Here is a 13,740-nt window from a genome sequence, read left to right on the forward strand (position 1 = left end):
CTAGCTACCTGTCATGCTCAGCACTCACTAGAAGGTAGTTCATAAGTGTCAGTGGCTAAGGGTGAAGTACTGCTCAACTTCTTTCCACTGGGGAGAAGGAGAACAGAAAAGCAGCAGGAGAAAAAAGATATTTTTCTTCACAATTGACTCATTTTCTTGTTTTTTGTCTGTCTCAAAAAGACCTAGTTAAGGTCTTTGTGGGATCTTAAGCTGGATATGAGTTAATTTGAGGGTAATTAGAGAGTTACTTGAAGTTCTTCAGAAAACTATCAGGAGCAGAAAAGAGTTGGATAACTCACAGGATGTAGCTCATAGTATTTTCCTGTGTGAAGCTGAACTTGGTGCTAAGGATGTGTAAAAGGCAGTACTAAACGCCTAAAAGTTTTTAGTCCTTCCTCAATGTTTTTGCACACGAATTTGATGCTCTTAGCATACTCTCTAACAAAGCACTTGATGGTTAATTTAGTTTTTAAATGTTCCTGTAACTTACCTGCTATAGTTAATGATGGTACGCTGTTTATAAAGAAACAAAGTATTCTGGATAGATAGTGCACATCAGGTTCTTAGGAGACCCGGTTTCTTCATGTTTACCATGTGCATTTGATATGAAGAAACAACAGCAACAAAAAGTAAAATACAGAATTTAAACTCCAGGTGGACTGCTGACTTCAGCCACTTGTAAATTTGTAAGTGATTGGTTATAGGATTTTCCTGCTTTAGAATAAAAAATCAGTGGCAGGAATAATGTGAATGTGTGGTCGCAGGTAATGATGAAATGCAGGTACGTAGGTAGTTTTATTACTTGCTTTATTGCTAGTAGAATTTTGTTTAGTGGATTTGATTTAAGGCAGATTTTAGTTCATAGTGGCTTTTCTTGATTGGGTAAGATTAGTTACAGATCCTGAGAACATTTGGGCGCTTTGAAATGTTGGAAAACTCTTGACAACAAATTCTACTTAAATGCATTTGTCTTGATGTGAAGTTTTGCCATATGTTCAACTCATCTAATGAATGCAGATTAATAATGTAGTGAGATTTCATTCTTCCCATCCTCCAAACAATATTTCTGGTTTTCTGCAAGATATTCTGAGTCAAGTCATCTTGACCCCAGTCTTATAAATGATTACTGAGGTTTGTGTTTGTGTGGGTTTTAGTAAGTTATTGTTGTTCATTAATTACAGATGTTAATAACTCGTTGTTCAAAGCAAATAGAAACATTTTTTTATAATGAGATCCCTGAGCTACTTTGTAATCATTGAAGGGGATGAAATTTTATGTCTAAAACCTATTTACCATACACATCCAATGGTGGTTTTGTTGTTGGCTTTTTCTTGGTTTTGTGTTTTTTAGTTGGTTTTTCAAAATGGTGCGTATGAAAATGTTTTTATAACATTTTCATATTGTCAAGTGCTGTTGGTTCTGTTGGTTTGGTGGGGTTTTTTAACCCCTTTAATGGGAACATAAAAAGGAAAAGTAGTGTAGCTTTTGACATTCACATGTCATGTGAGGAGTACACACACATGTAAGGAGTGGTTCTTCGCATGTATTACGTTTGAGTAAAACATTGCATGTTCACACCACATCTTTCACACAGTCCTTTTTGGGCCTTTTTTGTTGCCCATGACTTTTCCCTGTGAGCTGAGGAAGCTTACTCCCATTTTACAGAAGAGGCTTGGAGACATTTTCCAGGGTTCAGAGGAAAGCTCTTGTCTTGCTGCCTTCCCTTCCCTTCCCTTTCCTTTGGTTTTGGTTTACTTGGCTCTTTAACAGGCAGTTCTCAAAACAGCATCGTTCTTGGAAGCGGTGTACAGAATGAGTGGCTGAGCAGGGAGCTGCAGTGTTTTGTTCTGTGAGGTGGGTGGGTGGTGTGGTTTGGGTTTTTTTATTTGACTGGTTTTGGTTTGGTTTTGTTTTTTTTTCTTTCCTGAAGTGGGTGTTGGAATGCATGAAGTATGGTAGGTTTTGAAACCTGTGTTGCATATGGAATGTGTTCTTGTTTCCAAAAGTCCAAGTAACTCTAATGTTTGCTGTACCAGTAGTACTGATAGCTGACAGTATGATCTCTTCTCTGTTCCCTCCCACGGTGTTAATAGTGTGTTCTTTAGCAGTCAAAAAGAAAACTAAAAGCACCGATTTACCTGCATGGAAACAAGGCACTTCAGGGGATAAAAAACCCCCACCAACCTACCAATTTTTTATTAAATACATAAATTAGATGTTAATGACTTAAGTTAGAAATAGTTGTGTATAATGAATTAACGACTTCAACTGAATTGATAATTATACATTTTTAATGTGAGATGCATTGTCAGACTCTGCTCGCTGTTCTTGTATCTGCATTTTCTCCACTTCTGACATGTGCTGCATTCTAGAACAGTTAGCCTTTGTACTACTGATAGGTAAATTTGAAGGATAGGTTTTCACAAGTAAATTGCTAATAGGGTAGCAGTCTCAAATACGTGTGACTTTCAAAGAGAAATAGCCAACAATAATTTACTCTGAAGGAGTGTATAGAGTCACATTTTTTTCAATTCATTTTTTGCATTTGGTGTATTTGATTATAAGAAAACAATTCTACTTTATTTTCATTTGTGCTCCAACTATTTGGATAGTTGTCATTACTAAATCATACTTGCTTGGATCCATTCTAACGTGGCTTGATTATTTTTTATGTTCCTCTTAAAACAGAATTGTCTCAATTCATACAGCTGCATCTTCTATTTTGGTAGATATTTTGGGAGCAAACAATTTCAGGCAGGATTCAAAACAAACTGGAATGGACTGCTGAATTAACGCAATACTGCTTAATGCATGCAAATCACTTTCAAACAGCTGACTTGTTTAGTTCCCTACGTACTAGAAATAAATGGTTACCAAGCACTTAGAACTGTTTGGAATCTTAAATACTTAATCACATTATGACTACTGTTAAACAGTTAAATTGGACCTTTATTTTTAGCTTTAACATTTACTGTGTTTTACTGAAGAATGTACTGTCTTCAAAGAAATTATGAGTAAGGCAAGCATTTAATTTTTGTTTGCTGCAGTGTCTCGATTTGCAGGTTAAGATCTGTCAGCTTTGCAGTGTTTGTTTAGTAAGTGACAATTCTTCATGTAAATTTAAGTGAGCAAAACATGTTTTTTCTGAAGTTGATAAGGAGACAAACAGTATTTCCCTTCTAAAAGAAAGGGAGTGCAACATTAAACTCTGTTACTGGCTGGAAGCTACCCGTTTTAGACACTTTTTCACCCCTTTAAAGCAGATATAACTAGTGTCAGCCATCAGCTCCCCCCTTTCCCCCCCCCCTTCCCTGCCTTCCCTGCCCCTTCTGTTGATACATGCATCTGCTGTAAAATATCTTGAAATAAACCACACTGGCTAAGGTAACGGGTTGATAGACAGTTCTCTATTTCAGAAATGAACATAATTTTCTGTGCCTTTCAAAAACCAGTGTGAGAAAAACTTGGGAACTACCAAACTTCTGGCTGACTTCCATGAATAAAATTTGTTCCGTTTCATGCTTTGGGGAAGAGAAGTCAGAGGGGAAGGGGGTATTTTGAACTCTGTGTGTGTTGCCTACAGAAGGCCCAGGGCCTTTTATTTTCTTTTGCTCTGGGTGTTTTCTTTAGATCAAGCTACTAGTGACAGATTTTATCTTGTTTGTTTGCTTGGTTGGTTTTGGGGGGTGGGTTTTTTTGTTTTTTGGGTTTTTTTACTTTTTTTACAAACTTCGTCAATTAAATGCCTTCATATTTGAAGTTGTGTCTGAATTAGGCAACTTATTCTGTGGCAGATTTTTCTTACCTTTCTATTCTGAGATGAATCAACTGGCATTTAAGATTTGAGGGTGTTTTCTTTGATACATACCAATGAAACCATACAGCTAATAGTAAGGCTGGTTGCATTTGAAATAATTACTAGTTTTTGACTGTAACATTTGCTTTTTAAGGTTGGCTCTGATGAGAGACTAGAAAATTCTGTGTGTTGGAAGAAGAGTCCTGTTAACTGGCTTTGAGAAAGCAGTTATAAAAGCTCTCAGGTGTTTCCACTGACTGCATGCCAAATGTGGGAAAGGCAGGCAGACATTCTGGCTTTTTCTGTAGTGGCAATCACTAGAGAATATAATGGAGTATGCCATTGTTTATCCTCCCAGGTTATGCTCCTGCATTTAAAAAAAAAAAACCACACCTAAACCCCAAAAAAGACATGCACACACACACACAGCCCCCCCCTTCCCCCCCCAACCCCCCCCCCCCCCCCAATAAAAACCACAAACAAAACTAAACCAACAACCCCAAACCCAAACAAAACTGGAAACAAAGATCCCCAAATATCCCATCTTGGAAGCAGCTTAAGAGGTGCCTGTGCTAGCTGTCAGGGTGGGTTGGTCAGCTCGTACATGGCAGGAGGATGCTGCCCTTGGTGGGGGCTTAGCAAGTCCTCCACTGGCTTGGCCCACCTTGCACTACCCGGCAGCCCTGTGCCCTGTACAGCTGAGTTGGCGTGTTCCTAACTACTCAGCCAGCTGTGCCTCCTCTCCGTAAAAACATTTTGTATTTGAAAACGAGCTTTATCATAGCTAGTGGTGTAAGAGGCAGGGAAAGCACAGAGAGGAAGGTACAGCCGAGGGAGTGTGGGTGACTGCGGGAATGTTCTGGAAGCGAGGTGGTGCCTCCCCCAGACGGTAGGTTGAGAGCTCCCCCTCGGGGCTGCCGGCAAGCTCCGGCTTGGAGTTCCCTGAGCGGACTGGAGCCAAGAATAGAAAATTCTCCCAAGTGCAGTCTTTTATTTTGCAGTTTCTGTTTTACTGTGGTGAGAATCGTGCTGTTTATCTGGTATTTGTGCACAAGGCTGTAGAGCTGGGGCAGGGGGTGGCCATATGTGGGGATCACAAAGGGTTTTTTTGTTGTTTTTTTTTTTTTTTAAGCAGCATTGGTGCCCTTTATTTTTAAGCTCAGGGGCTATTCATCTGATGATTCATTCTGCAAATGACAACAGCATCAATAAAAGATATGTTCTGCAGAGTGCTTAAATGTGCTAACATACACAAATCTGTCTGAAAGTAAGATAAATCAAAAGATACTGTGACATAAAAGAAGAACAGTACCAGATCACTTGTATAGTTAATGACTGTCATTTTAATGTGGCAGTCATTCAGGAAAAATAATTAATTTTCCCTTACACATCACTTTAGGCTTTTGGATACAACAGCTGAGGAGGAACTGTAACCACCAGTGAAAAGTAATTTGCATTACTAAATACTTTCAGACACAAAATTGCTATCTTTTTGACATTACAGATGAGCAAATTGTGTTACGCTCAAATAACCTAGAACCAGCCATACAGCAAATTAGGTTCACAATGGAAAAGGGGGCATACAACATAATTTGACTATATATAGCCTTGACACTGTTGGCGTTCTAAAGAGGAACAATGCAGGGAACCGGAAGAGACCGGTGGTGAAAAGCAGGCAGGCTCCTCTGGTCCTGAGGGGCTCTGCCTTTGCAGTGCTGGAATCGACAAGCATCGGTGTCTACATCACTTTCCTTTTCCACTAAATGGTGCCAGGCTGCAACTACAGCAGTGTTGCTAGGTGTGTAGCTAGCCAAACATTACTGAGGATTTAACTTGATTTTATTTAGGGTTTCACAAATTGGTTTTTATACTTGCTGTACTAAATAGTATGTTTATTTGCTTTGGGTGGTCTCATGCTCTAAGAGTTTCTTACAAGGCAGCAACTGAGGGGAAAAAGGTTTACATCCTTTACATACACACACTTAATGGTAAGCAAAGCCTGGCTTATTTTTTTCCTCAAAAGGTAAAGTGACTTTTAGAATAAGCATTTGTAAAATGTAATTAATTAATGTAATTGGCCTTTTAACTGGAAGTACGAAAGTAAGAATTGGGAATTAACTATTTGAAATCAGAGTGAGGCTGAAATCCAAGCTTCTGCTTCTAATTTTCACTGTATCTGTTAGGTACTTGAAAAGTTAAAGTCCATAGCTCTGGATGGGGGATTTTTTTCTCCATCTGCCTAATGAAGAAAAATTAAATGTGAAGTGGAAACAGCATATTAAATGGCCAGACATGTTACCTGTCAGCACTAGGTTAAATATGGATCTGCCTTACTTGGAGCTGATACTTACTTACTTGTTATTGGTAGACTGTGAAATATTGGAAATGCCAGTTTAAGAAGAGCGGGTTGCTGAGCATTGAGCATACTCATGTTTTTGGTGTTAATTGCTACTATGTAGGGCTCACCAGAATCACTGTGAACACTGCAGTGTGAAGCATCCTACTAGGACAGGCTTCAGGGTGAAATTTCTTTTGTAGAGACTGTTGTCAGTTTTCATTTATATAAATAGTAAGAGCAGCACTTGACTTCTGACAGGGATCTGGATTATTAGTAAGCAAATAACTAGACGATATATTCTAGAACCCATAGTAGTCTGGTGGGGGCAGGGGGGAAGCTTTGCTCAGCAATATCCTGATGTAATGTAGTCTTGAAATGAGGCCCCCTTTATGTAGATTTTTACTGGACCAGCTAGCTGTAACTGCAGTCTGGCTCCCTGTCGGCAGCAACTAACATGTGTCATGGACTTCTGTGTACAGATTGCAGGAGCACTCTGGTTTCTGGACTGAAAAAACGGCACTGATGCATGTGAAAAGATGTACAGGGAACCTAGGTGTAATTAGATTGCTAGTACGTGAAAATACTGAGGACATTTCAGCTTCTTTTTTTTTTTTGTGTGTGTGTGCTGTTCTGTAATAAATTTATGCTTGTTGGTACTACCGTGTGGTATGTGGGAGGTACTTCACTGCACATAGTTGCTGCAGTGCTAATAGTTGGCAGCACAGAAGGCAGCACAAAGAGTCCGACTGAAGGCACTTGCAGTTGCAAGGTTCCCTTGGAGGCTGTGGTATGCTCAGTGAGCTGCAGGGGCACTCCTGACACTTCAGCCACTTGTGTGGAGAAGTGGGAGTTCCAGCAGGCTTTAACAAGTAGAGGTACAACAGCATAGCTCAGACTGGCTAAAAAATAGTACTCATTCTGCTATGTAAACAAAACAAGTTCTTAGTATCAAGATGGCCGACCTGGAAGTCTACTTGTAGCGCGTGATATGCAAATGAGCTACGTGTCAGTGGCTTACTCAGAGGAGGAAGCTCATTTTGCACATGCCACCTTCTCACCAGGTAAGAGAAGTAACTAATTTTCTGCATTAATGTTTTAGAGGCCTTTGAAGTTATTTTTCCACTTAGGTGCCCATCCCCCACTTTGGCATAATGCCAGGAATTAAATTTAAATATGAGGCGTTTTCTGGGAAGCCTGGAAGTCATCTGTTCTTGCTGTGATTATTTTTGTGTTGCTGTTGTTACAGGGCACATGAACTAGCAGTTACTGTGAAATGTTTATTTAACTAAAAATGAAGACTTTAAAAAATACTATAAATTTGAGTATGTAGGTTTTGCTGCTGATGTTACGGGTTTTGTTTGGTTCAAACCTCTACTGTTTTGCCACTGTTATTTTTGTCTCTATAGTGACACCATTTGATGCACATGGAGGCTTAGCAATACTTTAGCTTATTCCTGAAAAGGGTGCGGAGCTAAGAAGGTAGAATACATGCCAGTAGCAGGGGTTTTGGCTTCATGGTCTTATGAAGAAGCTTCGTTACCCTGGTTGTGGTTTGAATTTTCTTCTTTTTGAGGTGGTAAAGTTGTTAAAACTATTGGACACTGAACTGTTGTCCATGTATCTTTTAGTATAAACACACATTCTCAGGTGTATTTATATGACCTTTTAAAAAGTGTATTTGTAAATAGGGTAACAGATCAGAATGTGATATTTATCTGATCTCCTCCTGAGAAGAAAGTAAGTTTGCCTTAGAGCACCAAATATTAACAAAATGACAGTGTTGTTAATTACCTAATATACTGTATTGTATTGTGGTTACGCATGCAGTGCGTGAAATGACAGCATGGGTTAGATGTGCTAGTTCTGTGCAAATGTATTTGCGTTGTTTCTATTTTACAAGTCAAAAAAGTTGTGAAAGGGTGGGAGACTAGAAAGGATTCATGGTGAAAGAAAATGACTGGATCTGGGAGGTCTCTGAGCTAGAAAAAAGAGATTAATTGGAGATGCATGAACAGGCCAAGGAAAACAAGGTCACTTAAAGGTAGACAGCAGCTCAAGATAGGGATGTGCAACTGGCAGTAGACAGGCCTGGTTCAGTTAAAGGAATAATGAGATTAATTGAAGAGAATAAAACTAAAAAGATAGAAGGGCAAAGCAGGCAGGTAGATTATAGTCCCTAGCACTGCCATTTTAAACGCAAATAAGTATTGGAGCCATTCTGAAATAGACTATGAATTAAGGCCAATAGAGAAGATGTAAATATGCTAGGAAGGAGAACTCTTAACTGGTTGATACTGAGGAGGGGCAATTTTGGTGGTAATAGAGAAAGGTATACTTCTGCATTGACATGGCACAGTAGAATGCTGCATGCCAACTACTTAGACCAAATGAGCCTTTTTTGGGGGTATGTACTTACTTTGAAACCTTTGATAACTCCTTTTTTTTAGTGATAACTTAAGATTTGACATGTGTGGCAATTTTGCTTGTCATTTAGAAGTCTGGTTATATGCATGTCCAGACTAAAACCAGTACAAAAATGATATGCGTGTGAGAAAGTATGTAAATAGGTATATGGTAGATTTCCACAAATTGCATTAGAAATCACAGTTAACAACTATAAAGGTTGTCCGTAAAAGACAAATTTTGTTAAAATCAGTCTGTTTTCATTGTAATGTGAAGGAAGCAATTCAGGGCCCCTCCTTTTCTGTAAAGTGTAAGTGCGAGGATGGTAGAGGAGACATGGCGTTGAGTGGGGCATGACAAATGTAGAAAACTGATTAAAGGAAACAAGTGTTCCTGAGACAAAACCTTGACTAGTAAAGCAAAGGATAACAAAAGTGAGACAGAATTCTTTCTCAGTTTTTAACAAACAGTAATGTATGTGGCAATGATAACATAATTCATAGTGAAAGAGAAAGTATAAGATTACAGTAAATGTTTTGGGGTTTTTTTAGATAGAATTGAGATTACATTATAATATCTCACAGGTGACTTAAGTCCTTAAAAACTAGAAGTTACAAAGACAATAAAGATTCAATGATAGACGTTTCTTAACAAAGGCTATAAGTAGGTCCTTGTGATCTGTACCCAGGAGTTCTGAAAGAATTGAGTGAGAATCTGTTTCTTTTCTGACATGTCCCTCCCAGTAACTTTAAAATACAATGAAAATTCCAGAAGACCTTGAAGACTTCTTATTTAAAAAGATCAGTCAGGATGATCTAAACAACTATTTAGCTTCACCTCAGTTCTGGGGAAAAATAATGGAGGGACATCTGAAGGATTCAGGAAATGCAGAAGAATAGTATTAGAATTAACGCTGAGGTGGTTTTATGGAAATAAAACTATTTTTGAAAAAATCCTAATGTAATCAGTTTTAGAACAAGCTTCCTTAGTGTAAATACCTGCAATATATAGTGCAATCATGACTTGATACAGTCTTTTTCTTAAATACCACACAATTCCCCACCACCCCAAACCCTGTATCAGTTAAACATTAGATTGATTTAAAAGCTTCTTAAACCTTTGGAAGGGGAGAGGGGGGGAAACATGTTCCAAGTAAAGTTTCTTTGACTGGTATTGTAAAGCAGTTACTTTTACAGAGGTCAGAAAGATCGACTCTTCCAGAATCATCTGGATCGTGTGCTCAGTGGGACCCACTGAGTTACTATTGCACAGCAAAATCTGAAGTTGTACATTTAGAAACCATCTGTTATATGACGTATCTGTTTAACAGAAAACCGTACCCTGAAATTAAGTAGGGATCATAGAGACAAGAAAGTGAGCTAAAGTCCCAAATAGAAAGTTTATGCAGAGGGGCTAAAATTCTGTTGAATACAGAGGAAGACTAAGGAAGTCGTACACTTTATTAATCTGCCTTGAATATTTATACTGATGATGCGAATTCTTCATTAATAAAGGTTACAGTCCTGTTGTCCATAGGAGTGTTTTTTTACAATGTTGAAAAAATAGGAAGGCTACTGGCAAAAGGCACAAAAATCTCTCTGGCTCAAGAACACAAAACTGTAAAATACTGTAAAAGTTAAACTGTTAATTTATGTTGGAAGGGACCTCTGAAGGTCATCTAGTCTAACATCTTCTTCAGAGGAGAGTAACTTCAAAATTAGACCATGTTGCTCCAGGGTTTGTCAAAGTGAGGTTTGAAAATTGGCGAGGATGAAGATTCCACAGCTATTCTGGACAAGCTGTTTCAGTGTTTGACCATCCTTGTGGTGAGGAATTGTTCTCTGTATCTGTCTGGAATTTCTCATGATGCAAGCTGCATCATATTTTATCTTGTCAGTGTGCTGTGCATCTCTGAAAACAGTCTGGCTTTGTCTTTTCTATGAATGCCAATTAGGTTGTTGAAGAGAGCAATTACTTCTCAGCTATCTATTATTCATGCTGTGCAGATTCAGCTTGTTAGTCTCACCTCTGTCATGTTCTCCAGCCCTCAACCATCTTGGTGGTCCTCCACCTGCTTATCAATATCTCTTTTGCATTCAGGGTCCCAAAACTGCATTCAGGTCCTGTACTTCAGATGTAGCTTCACAGGTGCCAAGCAGAGTGGAATAATAATTTCCTTTGATGTGCAGGCTATGTTTTTGTTTACGCAGCCCAGTCTTGAGTTTTAAAAGAAAGAATTAGTATAAAGCAATAATTCCATTGAGTATGTTCCTTCAGAAGGCAAAAATGACTAATAAAATAAGCTATACAATCCAGGGTGGTGGGGTGGCATAAGTAATGGGAAGCTGGAGGCAGACCAACTAACTAATATTTACAAATGGTTTGTTTGGTTGGTTTTTTTTAATTATGCTGTGAAGTAAGGGAAGCAGTGAATTTTGCTTCTTTGTGTTTTGTCTCTTTTGAGAAAGACATCGAGTCTTGATTTGAAGACAGACTTAAAAGAATGGTCAATCTGTGGCACTTAGATGGCATATGGATTTGGAACAGCAGCTAGGTTATGTGGAATAATGCTGGCATGAAGTTTTCTACCTAATCCGAATTTCTGGTTATTTGATACAGATACCTAGTAGGGACTGTTTTTTGACTCAGAGCTGGTTACATGTTTAGTCAAACCATACCTAGCCTTACACTGATGTGAGGAGACCCCACAAAAGCTGTTTACATCTTCTGCCTAAGAATAATTTCTGGGCCATCTCATCTTGTGGCTCTTAGCAAGATAAGGTGTTTAGATGATGAGGTCAAGAAAGTTAGCCAGCAGAAAGTTAGTCAGGTGCCTTTCTGGTTCCAACAAATGGATGGCTAAGGGCGTTTAATGGTCTGAGACTAGAAATGGTTCCTTTTATTGTCATGCTTTACAGTGTCTTCCTTAATTCTAGCAGTTCAGAATTTTTCACCAGATCTGTTGCAATGATTCTGGATACTTTTGTTGTTTCCCCCCACCAGCTTCATTCTGAAGGAACAATGGGCAAGGCTTAACTCCATGCAGCAAAACTGTTGAATGAAAACCCTTATGGTCCAGAAAAATAAAATACCTAATAATAATCAGTCATCCTAGTGGTGCATAGTCCGTGACTTTTATCATCCTTTAATTTACAATTGTATTTCTCTTTTGTTGTGGATCTTTTTCTCAATTTGTGGTCAGACCTACTCTAAAATTTCACCTTCTGTGATGCTTTCCTTTTGCACTTAGATCTGCTTTGTTTCGTGTTGTGGTGGTGGTGGTTTTTTTTTAATCAAAGAGAACAATATTTAAAGCTGTGGATGGTGCAACTTTTATACTGCCTTGTTCTAGAACTTCAATGACATGATTAGTCACAAGTGTTAGCTATCAGTTGTAGTACAGGCCTGCACTCTGTGTGTGTTGGGGTGGGAGGGGAAGAACTCTAGTAGATCTGAACTCTACTTAGGAAAGATCAGTTCATCTATGCTGCAAACAATATCTTACCTTTACTGAAAATAGTATACTCATGAAGTTTTCCAGCTTTGGTTGAAATACAGCATCAGCAATTTCCAGTGCCTGTAGTTGGTTTCACTATGGGGCCAGGAAGGGGAAATTACGACGCTCTGTCACACATGGATTTGCCAGCACAAAGTGTGATGGAAAGAGAATTCTGAACATGCTGTAGACCAGGATTTTGTGCTGGCTCTCCTGATGGCATCTATTACATGTTTGACAGCAGCGGGGTGAATGAAACTAATGTCTCGTGAGCTAGTTCTCAAAGTGAGAAAGCTGTAGAATTGCATCTGCTTTCTTTTATTGGCTAGGCTAGGATAATTTGAGTATCAATGCATGCCAGCACAAGACCTGCGTCTGTGTTCCAGGAAGCACTGCTGATGGTAGAAGGCAACTTTTGTAAATAGGTTGTATTCTCCAGGCTAGGAAATGATCACTCAACTCAATAAGGGAGGAGAGGCATTGGAAAACCAAGTCCATGACTGTTCATTTGGCACAGAAAATCCAGCAATCATACCAACTGTCACAGTTAAAATGTTAAAACATTAGTGCCCCTTAAAGTAGATGATGCAGGTTATCAGTTGGTTTGGACATGCTGTTCGTTATTTCTAACTTAGAATGGGAAGTGAGCTTCCTCTAGCGGGAAGGCTTTGCTTCCATAGTCTACAGAGAACTGATTGTTTCTCAGAAAGAACTAGCATTCTTTCATGGAACAGCAGCCTGCAGAATAATGAAAGTACTTCAATGAATACAAACCTGATAAAACACTGGCTAATACATGAGCTGGGAAAAGCTAACATTATTTATCCCTTAATAGCTACAATGCTGTTTGCTTGTATGCAAAATCTGACCAGTTTTTAATCTCTTTAACGCAGTCTTTTCGTTTGGTTTGTCTTTAATGAAAGCAGCATGTATCCCTGACTTATTAGTCCCTGTTTGCTGCTGATTTTTCTTAGAGGAGGATGGAAGTACTTTGGTGATCAGTACTCTAGTTATGGTAAAATGGAGGGGAGAGAGAAAAAAAAACCCCACCACAACCAGCTGGGTAATTAACAGTTCTGTTCCAATGCAGCATATGTAGTAGTTTGAAAAATGTTACTAGGATCTTTTTCGTCACACGTTGAAGGATTGCTGTAATACTGCTTTAGCTTCTGCATCCTTTGGGAAGGCTTATACTGTTGGCAGCAGCGCTCTGTTTGAGAATTGTGCACTTTGAAAACAAGATGGAAATTCTCAGCATTCCTTGACTTCTTAAAAAAACAAACAAAACCAAACATGTTAGTACCTGTGCTCAAACTTATAGCTGCAGTTGGTTCTGAATAAAAAAAAACAGCTTGTAATTGTTTGAGAAATTATTTGGGTGTCCAACACAACTGTCATGATGCTCAAGAAGGCTGGTCCATACAGAGTGCCTGCACGGGTACCGAGGTCAGTGAGCACTGTGAACCCGAGTCAATACTATGAACCTGAACCCACAATACTAGTATGTTAAGATGTGGAGCCTAGTGCTTTGAAACTTTAGCATAAGCATACTAGGGCTACCCAAAAACACAACAAGATGTAATCCTAAAATTACAGGGTATCCTTAACATGAAAGGCCAAATGCTTTAAATGGCAGCATCTACTTGTCAGACCTCTTTCGCATTGTGCTGTGCTATATGACTAGTCAGTCAAACACATGCATGCATA

General features: G+C 38.9%; 1 protein-coding gene across 9 annotated transcripts in view; it reads left to right on the forward strand.

Moving 5' to 3' along the window:
- The window catches only part of ATF7IP (activating transcription factor 7 interacting protein), a 114,034-nt gene that overhangs the window by 12,498 nt on the left and 87,796 nt on the right, over nt 1-13,740 (forward strand). Inside the window, exon 1 of one of the 9 annotated variants that reach the window (XM_013299134.3) lies at nt 6,785-7,195. The exons of the other annotated variants lie outside the window; for them this stretch is intronic. The gene's annotated coding sequence lies outside the window, so the exon portion shown is untranslated. Of the gene's footprint in view, nt 1-6,784; nt 7,196-13,740 lie in introns of those variants that run through there. 9 annotated transcript variants of the gene reach the window in all.

This window comes from Falco peregrinus, chromosome 6, assembly GCF_023634155.1.
Source record: "Falco peregrinus isolate bFalPer1 chromosome 6, bFalPer1.pri, whole genome shotgun sequence".
Lineage (NCBI taxonomy): Eukaryota > Metazoa > Chordata > Aves > Falconiformes > Falconidae > Falco > Falco peregrinus.